The 18,903-nt window shown below is 42.9% G+C and overlaps 1 protein-coding gene across 3 annotated transcripts in view; it reads left to right on the top strand.

The window, feature by feature from the left end:
- Positions 1 to 18,903, top strand: part of znf438 (zinc finger protein 438) — a 61,228-nt gene that overhangs the window by 32,289 nt on the left and 10,036 nt on the right. For all 3 annotated transcript variants that reach the window (XM_065949022.1, XM_020638583.3, XM_029278200.2), the window contains exon 2: positions 12,153 to 12,249. The gene's annotated coding sequence lies outside the window, so the exon portion shown is untranslated. The remainder of the gene's footprint in view (positions 1 to 12,152; positions 12,250 to 18,903) is intronic.

Genomic DNA, 18,903 nt, shown 5'->3' on the forward strand with positions numbered 1-18,903 from the left:
CATCCCCTTATTTTGTCTTCCATGACTCCTTCCCACTCACTTCCTTCCCTCCCGAGACACCTGATCGACGGCTGAGTTATGTTATCTCGTCTGAGTCAGTGGAGCCCTCACATCAGTCATAAAACAAACGGGATCCAGATTGAACCAACATGCATGTGTGGAGGCTGCAGTGTGGATGTGACCCAGGAGCAGAGCTGGGCCAAGCCGGACTATATTTAGCCCCGGCGATGCTCAGGCTAATTGCCCTCCCAGGCCTAATCATTTCCAGGCTCCGCAGCTCACAAACGACTGGAGGGGAGGCCAAACACCCACTAGCCTCATGTTAAAGAGATGTCAGTATCAATGGGGCTGTCAGAGCGCTGCATGGACAAGACAAATTAGCACAATATCCTTCCTTCTGTCTGCTATTAGATGCTCTGAAAGCCGATTGGACTGGAGAATCCAGTATTGCTCTGAGTTGTTGTGTATTAATTGAAATTTTTCTTGCTGCTGCTGCATCAGTAATGTGGAGAGTCTTGGCAGCTTCATCTGCAGGTGACACTGGAGAGCTTGTCTTTAGTCCATCCCTGCATTTGAGGCCAGGTGTAGCAAACAGATAATACCTTCCAAATCGGGCTGGGTATTATCATAACCTCACAATTCAATTCAATTTTGATTATTAGGGTCACGATTCTATATCGATTCAATAATACGCCTAAATGACAGAAATAACAATTCATTACAGTACCTTCTGATATTTGTTAAATCATTTTGCGTGCCTTATTGTTAATGTTTAACAACAACGACTCCAAAATGTATTTTTACCATTGCAGTCTTCTTCTTCTCCCTGATCATGCATGGAGTATGATATGGCCTTGTGGAATGTCAGGGAGTGTGTAAATAGTTATAAGACTATACAAAAGAAGATAAATATCAAAGGTATATCTATTGATACTAGAATACGCTGAATTGGTTGAATCCATTAAAATCAGTTGTGATGAGAGCAGGCTGTGGTGACAGTCTCTGAAAATACACTGATCTTCTCGTTGTGAATTTCTGTGACATCCAAGGGCTTTTCTATCCCAAAGTTTTTTTTTTACTGGAAAGCTTTGCGCGAAGTGACATGATTTTTTGGTAAGTTGTTACATCATAGAGTTCCATTTTTAGAGCTGATATTGTAAATCAACAATTTTAAAGACGTATATGATACCGTCAACCTCAGTGAGTTTTAAATAGTGAACTTATAATTACGCTCAGAACGTGCTTTAGTCTTTGTCAACAAAACAATATCAGGATTTCTTGAATCCGTATTAAATTGGGAGAAATTAAATTGCAGTGCATTGATGGATCCATGTTTTTACTCAGCCCTACTTCCAATGCTTCCTCCTACACCCAGCTTAGCTCCTCCATGTGGGCTGAACCCAAGTTTCTTAACTCACCTCGGCGTTGGTGGGAAAGTTTACTTTGTAATATTTGGTTTTCACCCCACCTCCTTGCATGAATTCCTTTTCGTGTGTAGTTACACCATTTCCTGTGAGGTTCCTGTCCCCGGGACTTAGCCAGGTTAAACTGTGGGCACACGATGGCCCAGGTCAGGAGGGGATGGAAGGTTGAACAGGTTTGGGTCGCCTCAAGCTTCCTTCCTGGTTTAGATCCCAAAGGCATGTGGGGAAATCAGCATTTTCCATTCTGCACACCTGGAGTGAAACCAGGTGCACTGTAAAAAGATAAAAGTGAAAAACACTATTTTAGGCTATGACTGAAAATAATATCTAAAGAAACCAATGGGTGACAAAAAGAAGGAAAATTGAAAGGATGAAAATACTCTAATCCAAACAGAGTCTTAAATACCTAGATTGTAATTAAAAATAATGGAATGCCAGACGTAGTGAAGACATAGTTTATTATTAACATCATATAAGCACCATGTTGAGGAACTATCATTGTCTTCACAGCATCAATAGCAACTTAATTTTGTCAAGTTTTCCTTTCTAAAAGTTGGTCACTCTCAGTAGAGTTGGTGGAGGGATGGAAAATAGATTTCAAAAGACCATGCCAAGTTTTGATGGAAAATTGAACTTTGTCTTCATCTTATTGTGTGAGGCGTCCATATCATCAAACATGACTCAAAGCACATAGATGGACTAAAAATGCTATTTTATCTTCTTTTTTTTTTTTTTTTTAAACCTCTGAATTAAAACATACAAGATATGAAAATATATGAGTCTATGCAGGTGAGATTATCACATTAAAGATTTGGTGCTGGAGATTTTTCTCATTCCACCTGTGCGATCTATCCTTCATGCTGGTTGTTGTTGCCGTGTTTAGCACATCAGAGTTTCTTCTTCCTGACAGATTGAGGTTCCATTTCCTCATGAACACAGTCTCTAAAGATGTCTGTGCTGAGTGCAGCTCTGAAAGCTGGAAACAATGTGGATCATATCACAGAGATTGAGCTAAAATGATCTGGATGTTTGTGATCGTCTCCTTCTTCAGGCTACTTTGACAGAATTAAAATGTATGTATTGAATTAAAATGTGCACACTGTTACTGTTCCAAAAAGTAACTTCAGTGCTATTTGCTGACCAACAGGGGAATAAATAGATTTAGGTGTTTATTTCTTAATCAGAAAAGAGTAACGTGATCTTTTTGAGAAGTCAGACTCCAACTAACTATTACCATGCATTGCCATATGAGGACAACTCACTATCATTTTCACACTGTTGTGTTGTTGTATAAACCCTAATTGGGCCAGAAATAGAAGAAGTTTTGTGAAGTCAGAGCCTGCCTTCTCAAGAAACTCACTTGCATTTCTTCTGGTCGTAGGATGTTGAGTCAAAAGGTGAGCTGAGAGCCAGAGGCAGAGATGGAGGGAGGGAGGGGGAGAGAGAAGAAGTGAACTGTGTTTGTCAGCTTTTTAAACCCTGAAATTGATTCTTCTTCTTCTGCGCTCTTTATTCTAATGACAAGCTAATCCCCCTCTCCTGTTTCCCCTCGGTTATAAATAGAGCCTCTTATTTCCCCGCTCCGGCATGCGGCTGCTTCTGAAAATTAGCACTCATGATGAGTCTGCGCTCTCGGCAATCAATTTGCCACGCTAAGTCCCTCCAAAAAGGTTACCTGTAGCAACTGAGGCCCGGTCACGTAGAGCCGCCTCTCCCTCCAGCTAGTTAAATAAATGGCTCCGTGTGTAGAGTCAGCTGAATGAAATGTCAAAATATTGATGTTGAATAGTTACGTGATTTCAGGGTGTTCGTCACAGAGGAAGGAGGGGCGTTGGCTCAAAGGGGGTGTGTCAGCCTCAGGGCTTCTTCAATGATATTAGTAGAGATCTGCTTATTTATGAGGCTGTAAGTTATTCATGCTCCGCTCTGGTTCTCTGTCACACCTACATTGTTTTATTACAAGCTGCAGGAGTCACAGAGCTCATAGTGCTGCTACATGAATAACTAATGATTAGGTATTTCAACTATTTTAATATCATGTAATTTTGATTATAATCTATGATATGTTGGAATCAGACCTGACTTATGAACAGACCTCGCATGTTTCACCATCAAGGCCTTGCAGAGACACGCTGAGGCCATGATGTGACATTGGACCATCGTCTTTCTAATCTCACTGTAAAAAGAAACGCTAATGTGATTTATTTATTTATTTTTAAATCTCTGAAAATGAAAAACAAGGTCCCCTGTTCTGATGGAATTCCTGGAACAAAAAGTCGAAAACAAAAAGGGTATTCAAGTCAGGAAAATGACAGTCTTCTATTTATATTAAGGGTTCTTATTATTCAGGAATCCCTGTGAAGAAACTCCAGGTTGTACACATTTTTCTGCACAAAATGTCCAGAACGTTCATTAAATTAGATTATGTTTTTAAATGTTCGGAACAACATGTTCTAGTCCAGCTTAACTTGATAAAACAGTTTAGCCCTTAAGTACAGAGAAGAAAAGAGTCAGCGATGTTAAAAATTCCTTTGGCAGCACCCAACAAGTTTGTTCACTTTTTATTTATTTATTGAAGAGCCTGACAGATTAATTGGCCAGCCGATAATATCGGCCGCCACACACATATGCACTTATTTTACTATATTAATTCAACAGTCAAAAAGCATATAATTAGATTTTTATTGTATTACACTAGCACGTCTCTTCCACCAGAAGAGGGTGATATATAGATTACAACAAGCATTATCACGCTCCAGAGTGTAAAGTGGTGATGCACGGGCATGTGCAGTTACTTTCCAGTTGAGTGACCGTCTTGTCTTTGTTACAATGTATATCTTTTCCACAAGTGTTAAATTACTGCTTTTGAGGGATCAATGCATTAAAAGTGTAAATTTACATCTATCTATCGCTGCAGATTTTATACATCGAAGCATATCTTTTATATACAAAGATATCGCTGATATATTGGTATCCGATTTTTTTCTCTCCCAAGTATCGGTATAGGCCCCAAAAATTCAAATATCGGTCGGGCCCTAGTTTAGTGGTGGGCGCTACTTTGATTAACTCTTTTTGCCCTCCAAGCCTCTTTGCCGGTCATGTGACATGTTTCTTTAAAGAGTACTCAAACCAATGAAGAAATTAAGAAAATAGTTGGTAATTCATATATTCACTGAAAACCAACCCATTTATTGTTGCTTCTCTTGTTAAACCCAATGGATATATCGTTTCCTCTTTGGGGTCAGTCATGACATCTGACAGCTGAACAGTGATCTGTTGTAGATGTTTGTTCTTTCACTGACTGTGGAGTCCCTTTGATATTGACTTTGTAATGTACAACACATCCATGCAGTCGTAGAGGATACACACACACACACACACACACACACACACACACACACACACACACACACACACACACACACACACACACACACACAGCACCTTGATGTTGGTGTGTGTGCTGGGTAGGGTGACTGGGCAGGTCTTCAGTGTGTCTGGCAGGCTGCGGGGGTCTCTGGGCTGCTCTGATAGTGCTTGTTCCTTTGAGGCCCGACATGTTGAGGATAACGACACGGGCCTCGTCCAGAGTCTGATCTCAGGCCAGTGAGTAGCGATCCAAAGTCTGAGCCGCCAAGACCGGGCAGAATAAAGATACACCCGTGGTTGATTGGTTGAGCACATGATCAGACGTGTAACACAGGTTTGATAGCTGATAGCAGTCCCCCCCCCCCCCCCTTCCCTTCCCCTTGCTCTGGCACACAACGCTGCCTGGATGCACCTTCGCCGAGTAAGCCCACCCTCCTCGTCTCCCTCGTCTCCCCTTGATCTGCCTCGACTGGCTCCTCTTTCCCCCACGGTTCGCCTCTGTTCTTTCTGTGCCTCTCCCCCCGAAACCCGTCTTTCTTCTTCGCCGGCTCCCCTCCCAGTTCCTCGTCAGATCCACAGGGCCAGATTTTTATCGCTTTTCTGCGAGTCCTGCGAGGGGAACCTTGAGGGTCTCAGTGGGATCAATTTAAAAGGGAAGCGCTTGTCTCTCCTCCTCTCCTTGGCCCTCTCGGCTGATTGGGTCCGCTCGCCAGGAACTCACAGGCTTTTGATCTCGACAACCCCCCCACCCCCACCCCCTTCTCTAACCGCCCCCACCTACTCCTACTTAAAGTTTTTGTCGGAGCTCAGCTCAAAAAAATGAAAAAAAAAGAAGCCTGTTCCACTTTCTGAGAAATGTGGGCCCCATCCCCTTTCTCTGCACCTGTGAGAGATGGAGTAAAAGTTATGTAAACCCACTGGGTGGTACGAGCGATCTATGGCGTGATTGACTTCTCTTTGAAGATGTGAGAGCCATCCGTCTCTTCAGGTGGAGGTACACCGAAGACAAACCTGCGCTCCTCGGGCAGCTCGCTCCAACGACTGGTGGGAAGTTTGCTGGGAGGTGCGATGCATAATTCAGACAGCTTCTCTGTAATAAAGAGGAGAAAGGTACGAGGTGGTGCCTGGGAGCGTTCCCATGCTGAGCGGTGTGTAAGGTGCTCCCTCCTTTGTACAACATCAAGGAACAGTGACCCTGCAGCAAGAGTGACTTCAGACTACAGTATCCAAGCAGGGAGGGCTGTGTCCACGGTTTCATTCCATTGTTGGAGACCTAGAGCTCTGTTAGAGGATAATTCTGCTATATAGCTACTTAGTGGTCCTATTTCTGTGTTTTTGCCCATTTTTGTGTTATGGAGACATTGTCCTCAGAAGAGTAAGTGCTCAGATCTGAGCATTGTAACCTTCTATAACAAAGTCTAACAGGGAGAGCATTCGTACAGCAGGAAAAGAGTGTTGTTCTAAGAGTGTGGAAAGTTATTTTATTGATTCTGTTTATTGGTCCACTACATTATTGATACAGCTTAATAGTTTCCTTTACATTTTTGTGCAATATAACCAAATTATATCAGAGAGCCTCCAACTTGTGTGTGTGTTTTCCGAGCCGCTGTAAGACGGCTGTACCCAGCTTGTGATGAGGGGGTTAAGATTTGAAATCAGAAAATTCCCAACCCAAAATTGATCTTTATGTAATTTCCCTTTTTATCCCAACATATCGCAACAAGAAAAATATGGCATTGTCATTGTTCCCCCCCCCAAATCATTTAAACCCTAGTTTGCTTAAGTGGAGTCTGAAGATAGATCGAAGAAAGATATCGGCCAATATATCGGTATCAGAGTTTTTGTCTCCCTAATATTGATATCAGTATCTGACCCCAAAATCCCATATCGGTCGTGCCCAACTATGAAATACTTGCACAAGTCTTGTGCAGAACAGGTGACATTGATTTAGTATGGGCAATTTGGATTGGTGTATCCTTTATATCCAGTCAACTTGTGTTTTTAGCATGGCTACTGTTGCCTGACAAGGTCCTGATGGCAATGAAAAATATATTGACTGTAGATTACAATACAACTAGACATTTAATTTCTGCCTATTTTAAGTAAATCAAGAACAATATTTCTTCTATCTGTGCATTTCAATATAGACAGATAACCTGATTTAAAGGCTGCTACACTTCAGAGTGTTTGGAAATCACCCTTGCACATGAGACTACAAATAGAAGTAATAAATTAACCTTTTCATACAGTTTGTGTGTGTGCAGTGAAGCTTATTGGTACCCAGACTACATCTTCAAAAGCGTGTCTGACAAATGTATAAAACATTGAACCAAAGATGAAACCTGAAGCTCAAAGTTTGAAGCAATGAGTGAAAGTTCCTCACCATCTTAGTATGCGTGTTTGTTGTGTAATATAAGTGGTTTTCTGAGGAATGGGCAGTAAAAGAAAAACAGTGTTTGGAAAGGAGCCAGGCCCCGTCACCCTCCTCCTCCTCCTCTTCATCCTCTTCATCTCTCTCCTGCCAGGTCGCTGGAGGTCAACCTGGAGTTTTTCTTGTCCTACCTCACTGACCTCTAGTCTCTTGGGAAAACCTCAGTCACGACTAAGGATTAAAATTCCTGGTAAATTTAGCCGGAGCGGGCCACAGGTTCTTGTGCTTTTGTTTTTTCACGGCATATCAAAAGAAGAACACCTTCTTCATAACCAGTTGGATGAAATAAACTTTTCAAAGCCGCTGAGCTTCTCAGATGAGACCTGAAAGTTTGAGGTGGATCAGTTGCGAGCCTCTTTTCAATGTAAAGCAAAGTACCCCTTATTTTTAAGGCTCTCAGGTCTCTCGGCGATGACATCATTGGTGTAGCTGTGCACTAATTGAGGTTTAATGCTAGAGTAGAGGGAGCAGGGCTGTAATTTTCCCGCCCCGGCCTGGAATAGAGACGACAGCTTTTCATGTGGTCCGGGCTAATTTAGGTTGCAGTGCTGCAGCTGTGGGACACCTCACACTTTTGTGTTTCTCATTCTGTCTGAGATGAAAACATATGGTAAAAGAAGCCTGTTTATTAAGTACTCTGACATGCAGCAGATCTGACGATGAAGACCAACGGCCGGTGAGACATTAAAGGCTTGGCGCGGTTTCTTCCCAACAAAATAATCAGATGGAAATCTAGCTTTAAAATGTTTCAGTAATATTTTTTGCAGTGCCTCTTGCAAAACCAGCAAAGTTCTTAAGTCAGCCTTGAAGATAATTCTCTCCTCCTGTCTAAATGTTGCCACATACCTCAGCGAAACACAATATATATAGTATATAGGCCTCTGTAGGGGGAGGAGGAGGAGGAGGAGTGACAGCTCTGGGATGGAGCTGCTGTAATATGCAGAATGACTTTCTGTATCTCGTTATGATTGTGTGTCCACAGAGCCTGGGCGTAATGACATTCATCCTCCCATCAAGGCAAACACACAAACACAGAGCTCTACCTGCTCTTTATCCCCTCCGCCATATCAGAGCCTGTGTAAACAACAGGCCGTTTGAAGTGGAGAGCCTTAATCACAAGTGTAATCATTGACATTGCTCGGAGCTTACCGGCTTCAGAGAGGAGGAGCAGGAGTCTGAGGATAACATCGAGGCCCAAAGAGACACCTGATAGCAGCAGGAGAGCAGACAGGCTTTTCACAGGACAGTTTAACACTGTTTTTAAAGGATATAAAAAAAGACAGCTTTATGCTGCTTTTTATGTACATCTGGACAAATGACTATTACTATAGCATCAAATAACTGCTAACAACCAAAACATGTCAGACACCTTTTCTGCATACTGTGTGTGTGTAAGTATCTGATCGGCAGTTTGGCACCATATTTGCGTGTCTGTGAGTGTACATGTGTGTGTCCTCAGAAGACTAGAAATTAAGTGCTTCATAATCAATCCATTGTATAGTTTCAATTTATAACAAATGTTGTCACAAGACTCTTTTCATAAAATAAGTGAAATCAAAGGGTGGCTGTGGTCCGGGTAGAGTCGGCCGTCTCTCAACCTGAAGGTCATGGGTTCGTTCCCCAGCTCCTGCAGACACATGTCCAAAGTGTCCTTGGGCAAGATGTTCAACCTCAAGTTGCTCCCACTGCTTTGTTGGCGGCATATAAGTGTGTAAGATTATCTAATACTGATGGTCACTTTACAACCTCTACCATCAGTGTGTGAATTGGTAGGTGTGTGTTACCTGGTGTAAAAGCACTTTGAGTTGTCAGAAGACTAAAAAAGTCCATTTTACATTTACCATTTAATTTCTAACAGGTTAGCTGTTACTCTTAACTGTTAAATAAGCTGTCCAACATGTAAAGTGACTACTTAAACACTTTAAATCTATGCTGTAATTTTAACACATTTCAAAAGAGACGTATCTCATTCTACGCTGACTACCGACTAACATAGACAGCAGCTTCATGTTTTTATCAAGGGGCAACCTCTGTTGGTGAAAACTGAAACGGTAAAAAAAACTGCAGTTCCTTAATTGTTCACTTGGAGTGGCTCTAAGATATGTACACAACCCATATTAAAATGTCCATTTTGAGAGCAGAAATAAACATTTTTACTGCCTGGTACAAAAATTGATTTGGTCTGATTTGTTAATGTATTTATTGGCACATTCTCTACAGGGGTGTTTTTTTTTTTTTTTTTTAAATAACTCACCTGATTTGATTTAATGTAGGATAAAAGTTGTGCATAATTAGGGGCGTGGTCGATCGGACTGTGGTAGTAGAAGTATTTTATAATTTTACCTGTGCACTGTGTAAACTTTTCAGAGTTTATCCCGCTTTGGTCACGATATAAATGCAACAGTGGCACAAACTGAAGCAGAAGCTGTTTGGTAGCAGGAAGCTGCCATCACGTCTCATGTGGAGGAGTTTGTGTGTGAAAATGGAAATAAGCAGTAGATGTCACTTTGCATTGTGCATCAGTGCCACCATAATGTACAGTGGCCTCAGGGTGTGATTTAGAAATGAAAGAGTGTTTTGTGATTAACTCCCAGCACTCACACACACACACACACACACACACACACACACACACACACACACACACACACACACACACACACACACACACACACACACACACACACACACACTGATCCCATTGTAGCAGTCGGGTCTAGCTGGCCTCTGCCCGGGCCAAAGCCTGTTAACTCCAATTCAGAGCGTAGAGGCTGGTAATGAGCACTGTCAGAGTTGACATAACAACCTCCCGCTCTGGGGCTGAACGCTGGAGTCAGACTCAGACAGACAGACAGACAGAGAGAGAGAGAGAGAGAGAGAGAGAAAGAGATAGAGAGAGGGGGGGGGCAGGTTCTGTCTGTGTCGGGCTGATCCTAGGACTGTCTGAGAATTAACCATTTCATTCCCAGTCACATTCAGCTGTTCCCTCCCAGTTGGTTGGTATTTGACGTACGGCTGTAGGTGTGGCTAATGAGGAAGGGGAATTTACATTTCTTTCTTAATGTTTTCATGCTCCTCTCTAAACAAGCTTTCATTGTGATCACAGGAGAGGTTGGAGTTGCAGGTAAATCATGTTAACTAAGACTTTAAGCTTTTGCACATAATCTCCCCCCACCATACCTGGAGTGTATTACACTGACCTTTGAAGCTTAATGCTTCGGCATCACTGGAGTTGTACAGAGTATAAAAAGCCAAGTTTTGTTTGACTTCTGACTTGTAATTTTTGTACTGTTGAAAATGAAAGTTGTTTCCCTTAATGGGAGCTTAAATATTTAAATCAGAGTTTCGTGTACGTGCATGATTTTGGTATAAATTTATAGTATTATTAGTAAATAATAATTTATAGTATTTATAGTAAATTTATTATAGTACGATTTTATTCACCTTGAATATGTGTTTTTATACATTTGCCTTGAATACAGTTACAGTTCAGAGGCATGAAGCAACATTGTTTTAACATCGGGTGCTGCGTGCATTTGTCCTCCAGGTTAATCTCCACAACTGTTGTTTCCTTCACAATAAGCATTTTTCTACACGTCCCCATCCCGGCTCATTAGAATCAGCTTGTTTGGAGTGGATGACTTGCTGTGTTGTCTTATTTGAGTTCAGGCCGTAAAGAAGAAGAAAAAAAAAACGCTCCGCATTCCAGCCTTGCGTGTCCCAGTCTCCTGTTTCTCAATAATTCATCCAGACAACTAGAATGATTATTCTATGAATATGCACTGAAAATTCCTTTCTTTTGCTCTTTCTCTCTAAGTTTGTGCACGTCTGTGTGTGCTCTAATGTGTGTGTGCATGCAGCTCTTTTCCCCCCTGAAACAAAGGAGGTGTCAGGGCGAATTAGCCCCCCCGCCTACGACTGAACGCCCAGAGAGCTTAGAGATGCACCACAGGTTCTGCTGAGTCGCACATGAGCCGCCGTGTCTGCCTCGTCCCCTCTGCTTCGTCCCCCCCCCCGCGCTCGCCCTCCTCTCCACTCCTGAGTTGCTCTAACAAGGTTGTTGGAAGAGGATAAGGCGTGTTAAATGAATAATTTACACAGAAGAGCGCTCCTTATTTATTTAATACGGCTGGATCTGACTGAGTGGGCAGCCTGCGTCCCCAACTGCAGAGACACAGGCTAAATGAGCGCTCGCTCGGCTTAATGGAGGGCCAAAGCGACAGGCATTTAGAGAGCAAGAGGGTACAAGAGAGGGAGTTTGTAAGGTGTGTTTGTGAAACAGACCATGCAGAGCATTGTTAGTGTCAGTCCTGTACAGCTGCTGTCTGAATATACTGTGTTGTAGCACCCTGTTAACATTTCTTAATGATGCAGACGGATCAAATGAGAGACCCTGCACCTATCTCGAAATGCTTCCTGGAATTTAGATAATTACGCCTCGAGCGAAAGCATCGAGTATGAAGTATATTCAACTGATGGATTACAAAATCATAGATTTGAAAAGAGCAGCAAGGTCAGAAATGTTGTTAATGCAGGAAATAAGATGCTTCCCAGCAGTCCAATCACAGTGCTTGAGTTTGTGCCGTTTCAATGAGTAGTCACATTTTTGAGTTGGTACACATCAGGGCTACCCAAAACCTACAGGATCTACTACGGAGTAGAAATTATGAGCACTTTAATACAATGATAGTTCTTCTTTACCAAACCAACTGATTTAAAAGATGTATGACTTAAACTTTTGAAGTTTAATACATTTTCTCTCATTTCCACTTTGATTATTCATGTAAATATCTATGAAGTATACTTAATTTTCTTCTGTCAGCTGGGACTCCATGCTAACAGCAGATTTATGAATGTTTTTACTCTGACAGTTGGTGTTTTTCTCCATTACAAATTGTTATAAGTGTTGGTGTTTGATGTCTTTACAGGGGGAGTGTGGAGAGGGGGGGGCAGGACCACATCCCGGGCACCACCCTGAAAGAGGAGGAGTGAGGGAGCAGCTGAGGAGGCGGGATCATCCAATCGGTAAGCACTTTTTGGTTTGACCTTTGATGTTTTAAGATGAGATCAGATACACTTTATTGATCCTGCAGAGGGAAATTGAATCAGGATAGCTCTTGAGTGAATGAATGTGGGTATAGGTAAAAAGGTGTTTGGAGACAAGAGGCACTGTTTTCTGTTGTCGTGTTACAGGAATTATTAAAGAGAGTTGGGTTTGCAGTAGGGACTGGGGGAATCTGTATATTCTTAAGCAAAGGCAAGATGAGTGAACGTCATTCTTGTTTAATAATGAAGAAGTCCTGCATGCGTTTTAACTAGAGGGTGAACATGAAATCACTCCAACCTATCAGTTTATGACTAAAATCCTTAAAAACCTCACTGTCGTCTGGGTTTTCCTCCTGCTCCTCCTTTTCTTCTTCCTGTGGACAGAGGCAGCCCCTCTCTGCAGGAGTGATACATGGCTACAATTCTCCTGTGTTAGTGTGTGTGTGTGTGTGTGTGTGTGTCTCCCAGGAGGATGAAATCCCACAGCTCACTCTGACCTCATTATAAAAATAGCTCATCTATCCAGCCATCACATTTCCCTCCATTTCCCCTCTCCTCTGCTATCTCTTCGAGATATATATCGTGATCCCCTCCGCTCTCTCCGTCTCTTCATCAGTGTTTGTGCTGGACTTAACGTGAGATTAAAAGCTTATGCAAGTCCTTGTAACGGCAAGGTTTCCCCTGCACCTGTCATTACCAATCTGCCTTTAATCTGGGATCATAAGAAGTCTTTTTAATCATGAAACATCTCGGAGTAACATTAAAGACGGTGTTTACACGATCTGCTAACATTGTCTTCTGTCCACTCCTGTACCTGGTCCACTGCCTCTCTCGCTCACCTCCGCTGCCAGCAGAGCCAAAATTCCCCCATTAGAGTGAACAGCGCTCACGTCTGGTTAATTTAACAGCAGCATCAGTGATCATTACAGTCCACGGCTGGCTTTGATCCTGCCAGACAGAGTTTCCTACAGTTTTAATAACACCTTAGCAGAGGCTCAATCTGTGGACAGAGATACGACAGACAGACAGGCAGACGTCAGGAACAAACTTCAGGAATCGAGAAAAACACACTTTGGGAGACTATGTCAAGGCAGAAAAGCGAAGAAAGAAGTGTTTTTTCACTGGAGCGCCCTGTTTTTTTTATTCACAGTCAAACACATTGTCGAGCTGTTTTTATTAGCACAGCACTGTCGCCCACCGAGCCACTTTACTGGAGCAGCTCAGAGTACTGAATATATATGAGGATATAATAATTAGTGATTATAAATAACTGTTTTGCACAGTTTTAAGATGGTTTCAAGCATGCAACTGTAGTAATTAGAAGACGTGGGGAGTGTGCAGACCGTTTTAGTGGTTCTATTTTGAGAAATATGGAATTTCAAGCAATGACTGATTTTCTCTAGGGCTCGACCGATATGGATTTTTGGGGCCGATATTGGGACGGAAAAAAAATCAGATACCGATATATCATCTGATGATTTTTTTAAATCTATCTTCAATCTGTAGAGATGGACAAATTGTTAGCTTTGTTTCCTGAAATGCAGTTATTAAACACTTGTGGGGGGAATGGGGAGGGGGGACAATCGTGCTTAAGCACGGTACGAGAAAACTTTGCTAGTGTGAGCGCGCCCTAAATGGCCAGCTCGCAGAAACAGAGCCTGAGCCTTTTTAAGGTGGCATCACTTTGTAGGTTGTGGTGGCAACTAAGGGGCCATAAGGTAGGTCATGTAACTTTTCAGTAGGCCAAAGGGGCATCATTGGGATGAGGGATGTCTTCACTGAGCTCTTATCCTTTCATTAGGACATTTATTGTTGAAATCCCCAAGCCTCAGGACTCTTTCTTTTAGTTGGGTTAAATAATGTCCCAAGAACTTCATATAGATCCAGGTCCCTGCACATGATATCACATGAAGCCCCTACTCAGCAAAAAGCAGCAACAAAAATGAAGTGATTCCAAGAGAGATCCAGAATGTGGGAAATCCCAGGTTATGGGTTTAAGTCTTCATATTTGTAACTTCACTCAGAACTGTTTCCAAGTCTTGCGTCTTTAGTTCTGTTGTCTGTTGTATAATGTAGGTCATGCAGATATTTATTTCAAGAGGTGATCTGAATTCAATTTAAGGTTACAAGTGTTTTCAGAGTCTCTGAGTGTAAGCATCCTTGTTGGTAACATTGCCCTCTCACCTTTGCGTCCAGCCGTGTATTCCCTGCAGAAAGGCCATCTCATGTTAAATAAGAACAAGCTGCCTCACACTGACCTGCTTTCAGAGGCTCAGGCTCACCTTAACAAGACAAGACCGGTTTGAATCATCTGCATATTCTTTTGATCTTATACCGGTGGACCTCTGCTCTAAAGTAGCTGCCATCATTAAGGACGTTTGCATGACGTTTCCTCACCCTCCCATCACGGCTTCAGCTCCATCAGGTGCGCCCTTGTCTTTGAGTGCACCTCACTCCTTCTCAGCACCATGGGTCCTCCACCTTACTAACACTCATCTTTTCAAAGCTACCCTACATTGGGTTGAAAGCCTGTCCTTCACCGCTAAGGTGACGTGTTTGTGTCTGTGTTGAGTTGCCCTTGGGGTGGGTTACCTCCACCCCCCCACCCCCCCCCCCACCCCTTCTTCTCATCTCTTCTCCTCCCCACCTTGCTGTTTATCTGTCTCCTGGCTCATCACGTCCCTGAACTTGCTCTAATTAGCATCCCCCACAACACTGTTTATTTACTCAGGTACAGACTGAAGGGGAGGGAGGTGAGAATGAAAGGGAGTGAAAAAAAAACAAGGTGAAGAGACAGAGGAAGAGAGAGCGCGAGAGAAGGAGGATTGGGAACAGGAAGAGAGGGAGAAGCGAGTCAGAGAATCAAAGAGCGATGAGACTCTCTCACAGTGGATGCAGGGGGTTATGAAAGTGAGAAAGACATGATACCGAAAGTCATGAAAGTGAGAGATGGAGAACTTTCCCGCCCCTCCACACCTCCCCTTTGCCTTTTCCTGCGTTTCATTTGAGATGCAGAGTGTCTAAAATTAGCAAGCTGGCAGCTTCCTTCCTTCCAGTGCCCCATTAAAGTTCTCCCATTGCAGTGAGTGATCATTAAGGTGGGACCAGGAGCGCAGGTGTTTTTCTTGGTTATTTTACCCACATTCTTTGGGGGGGGCGAGCTGCTTGTACGATCGCAAACAGCCACATTTTTCACCTCAACTCTATCCAGAATTTTTGCCAGCCCCCCGGTTAAATATCCACATGAGTCGGGGTGAACTAATGTGTGAACCAAGCGGATAATATTCAGGAAAAGTCACTGCACCTCAAGTGTGAGTCATCACCAGTATGTTTGTCTCAACTGTTTTGTTTATCATTTTCTCACGCTCATTAATAATACTGTCAATACATCCAATCAATGTAGCATTGATAAAATGACAATAACTGCCATTATAGCATCAGGCTCTGTCTGCTATCTTGGCAAAACATTTTTATGTCATGTGCTTCAGAAACTTCCTGACATCAGTGACTGCACATTTCTGAAACAAAATCCTGGGAATTTGAGTCGGATCAGAACTTTGGGGTCTTTCCGACACATTTGCCATTTGTTGTCACCTCTCTCCGCTCTGACTGCCCTCTTTTCTCCTTCAGCTTGCTTCCATTTTTCCACCACTGTTTAGTGCTGTTTGACCTATTCACCGGGGTCCAAATGTCAGAGCAGAGGGAAAGGTCAGGTAAAGGTTTAGTGTTGAGCAGAGTCTGGAAGGCTGACAAGGGGCTGGCTGCCCGAGGGGGGGAGGAGCATGTTAACACTTGAGACCTTGAACACACACCTCTGAATGTGCACACACACTCTGACACACTGCTGTCACCTCGGCTCTACGTCCATGCCACTCAGAGCCGGCAGCCATGTCGTGCGTGCGACTGTGTGTGTGTGTGTGTTTGTGTGTTTGTGTGGTCGGTCTTCTGCTCAATTGGTTCATGTGTGAGTACGGTTGGTTGAAGACATTACAGCTTCCTGGGGATGACACATGGCCTTGTTGGACATCAGGTCAAAGGTGATTGGTTGTCAGGGGTTTACAGCATCCTGCCTTCAAAGGGCAGCGCCTCGTTTTAATTGAAGATCCAGCTCGTCTGCACTGACCACCGATACTGTGAACCCTTTGAACAAATAACCAGTTGAACTGACCAACAGCAACTCAGTTTACTCTAGAGGACATTACATTTCAGCATGTCGGGGGGGGGGGGGGGGGGGGGGCATTAAGACTATTCAAACTCTTTTAATATCTTTTGTAATAAAATATGAATATATAGTAATTACCAGAGAAGAAGAAAACAAAGTAAGGAGGGCTTAAAACTACAAAATAAGTACATCATGAAGTCCGCTCAGACTGACACAAACAGACACGTGCAAGGGGAAATTAAAGGATCGTGAAAAACACTATTCCCCATTTTATACATCAACAGTATCTTTTCCAGTGACTCTGACGGATCAACAATCCACTTAGATACAATGTTCATCATTTGGAAACCTACAATCAATTTTTGACGAGCAATAATTCCATTTTTGATTTTCAAAATAAACTTCTGAGCAATTGTACATATCCCAACGTCAATATATATGCATTAACTTTCTAATTATACAAACATTCAGGCCATTAAGTTTTACTGTCAGATCCATAACCACAGCTCGTCTCCAGCACTCAGGAACGCATCACTAGATCACTCTCGCAAGCAATAATCCCAGTACAGGCTTACAAAAACAGCTATGGTCAGAGGTCGTTCATACGTACACTAAAGTCTGAAATGAGGTCCCAGATTATTATTATTATTATTATTATTAGGACAACAACCTTAGTTAGGCATTATAAGCAGGCATATAAACATCTCTTGATGAATGGCATACCCCCCCCACCTCTGATTGTCTGAGTTGCTGTTTAGTCTGATTGTTGGTTGTTTCATTTGTCATTTGTCTGTTTTGTTTTTGTGTGCTGCAGAACAGGAACATGCTGTAAACCAGTTTTAACTGGGTAACTTTTTTAATGTTATTATTAATATTTTTTGTTTAATAAATGAAGAACATTTTTCATTTGTCAGAAAGAAATGTGAAAAATTCCCTAAATTATATCTGTAACAAGGACATATGCAGATATTAATGAATGGATATGTAAACAAGTTGGAATTGAACTGTTGTTATAGACAAATAGAAATGGTATAGTTGAAGTTACAATAGGAATGTGTTGGCTTTGAATTGTTTAAAAAAAAAAAAAAAAAAAGAAGAAGTAAATGTTGACATGTGTGATTTCTATTCCTGCTCCTGATGAGATCTATAAGGGCCCGCCACACCTGGGATCCTGAAATCCTCTCAGAAGGAACGCGCTTTGCTTAGCTGCGGAACATTCATACCGAGAGAAGTGTTTAAATACAAATGAAAGTGATTATTAAATCAATGTCCTTATTTCTAAGTAAGTAATGGAAGCAAACATCAAGGATTTGAGTTCAGCTCATTCTCTAAGAGAGTTGGCAGGTTAGCTGTGGGATTTCAATATCGATTCATCTACATCCACATGCAAGGCAGAGCAGCGGGATCCTAATTGGAATGGATTTCTCCCTGCATTGATCTGCTCAGGTGACAGTGGATGACATATGGTTGTGTGTTTGTGCGCATGCCATGAATACCGTATGTTGCTGTAATGTTCTCTCTTGGAGCACCTTTTTGTGGGTAGCTGAAGAGGTAAGGGGAGTAGCTACTAAATCGCCGTGTGCGTGTGTGCGTGTATGCGTGTGTGCGTGTGTGTCCCTCCTCTCCCACTCCTTGGCCCTCTCATGCAGCAGAGCTCTGAGATGAAACAAGGACCTCTGCAAACACTGATTTCATTTTCTCCATGACCGCCTTCGCTCCCGACTCTAGCTCCTTTGTGCGCGCACACACACACACACACACACACACACTTGTACACCTTAGGCTTGAGAGCAAAGATGAGCAGTTAGCATGCGTGCAGGGAGAAGCAATCGAGCACAGATAACACTTCAGTTCACTCAGGAGGACAAAACTAATGGGATGAGCTTCATATCTCCTCAGACAGGCGGATTCACAGAGTGTTTCTTCCTTATATATAAAGAACATTTCAATGTTTTTAAATACCTCTCCAACTCTCTCAGGTTTACTAACCCCCCCCCCCCCCCCATGCTGTGAAAGTGTGTTTGTGAGAGAGAGACAGGGAGGAGATTTGAGAAAGATGGCCGCTGGACATGGCTTCTCACAGCCGGCTGGCCCCGACCCCCCGTGATCTGCCCTCTTATCTAGCCCAGATCCTGGCCTTTCATCTGGGCTAAAACCTGGGGGAGCTTGGCCTCTGCTGGGTTTTAGCCCTCCCTCCCAGATCCACACTCAATCAGGCACACACACACACACACACACACACACACACACACACACACACACACACACACACACACACACACACACACACACACACACACACACACACACACACACACACACACACACAGATCCCCCCTCCATCTCCAGGCTCTATCTTTCAGTCCCAGATGAGCAATGCTCTCACCTACAAGAGAGATAACAAACCTCACACTTCTCTGCTCCCTCCTCGGCCTTAAAACACTTCAGATATGATTCTTTAAAACTCACCA

This window comes from Labrus bergylta, chromosome 20, assembly GCF_963930695.1.
Source record: "Labrus bergylta chromosome 20, fLabBer1.1, whole genome shotgun sequence".
Taxonomy (NCBI): domain Eukaryota; kingdom Metazoa; phylum Chordata; class Actinopteri; order Labriformes; family Labridae; genus Labrus; species Labrus bergylta.